We start from the raw sequence: 955 nt of genomic DNA on the forward strand, positions 1-955 counted from the left end.
TTTTTTATAATCTTTTTTTTTTTACATTTTTTTTCATGCTTATGCTGACTTAAATTAGGTTAGAAAAAAATAAATTTTACACGTTCTTTGTATTTACTTGCTTTAACATTTTTTTTTTTATGACTAATGCTAGCTTAAAATAGGTTAATAATTTTATACTTATTTTATTTTAGTACTTAGGTTAATATCTTAAAGTAGGTTATTTGTAATTGTTAATGTTATTCTGTAATTCTTATATATTAGTTATATAATACTTCGTGGTTTTTTTTTTTTTTGTTTATACTACTCATTTATACATAGACTTTACATTGATTTAATTGTACTAATACGTAAATTATGTATATATCCTATCCTAAAATCTGTAATTTTTATGTTCTGTATGTATTACTGAACTAGGTATTTGAGAAGAAAAGAGAAAAATAATGTTATCTAATTTTGAGCGTGTTGTGGGGTGTTTTGATTTATTTATTTTTTTTATTATTGGTATAACTGTATGTTTATCTTATATGGTTAAATATATTTTTTATACTGAGAGTCTTCTATTATTTGATTTTAGTAACTGTTCGGATTCTTTATCATGCATTTCAGTTTTTATTGTTTTAAGCTGGCAGTTATTGGAACTGTATTGTTTTTTATGCATTAAGTGGTGTGTTATATTTAATTTCGGGGAAATGGAAAAAGGTGTGCTTTCAGAATCTGTTAACGATTGTTTTGTATTTGAGTTTATAGAGTTTATGCTCCCGATTTTTTTAGGGATATAGATTTCTTCGACCTTTCTATTGTTAGTCTTCTCAATGGACTCGAAAATTGGTGATCTTTGTGTGTTGGTGTTGGAGGGTTCTGTTAGTTCTTTATTTATTTTTATATAATTTTGAGTCGGGACTATTTGTATTTTATTTATATTATTAATTGTGTTTTTATTATCGTCTCTCGTTTCTTTAAATTTTATTTTACT

The sequence above is a fragment of the Acyrthosiphon pisum genome, chromosome A1 (assembly GCF_005508785.2).
Source record: "Acyrthosiphon pisum isolate AL4f chromosome A1, pea_aphid_22Mar2018_4r6ur, whole genome shotgun sequence".
Lineage (NCBI taxonomy): Eukaryota > Metazoa > Arthropoda > Insecta > Hemiptera > Aphididae > Acyrthosiphon > Acyrthosiphon pisum.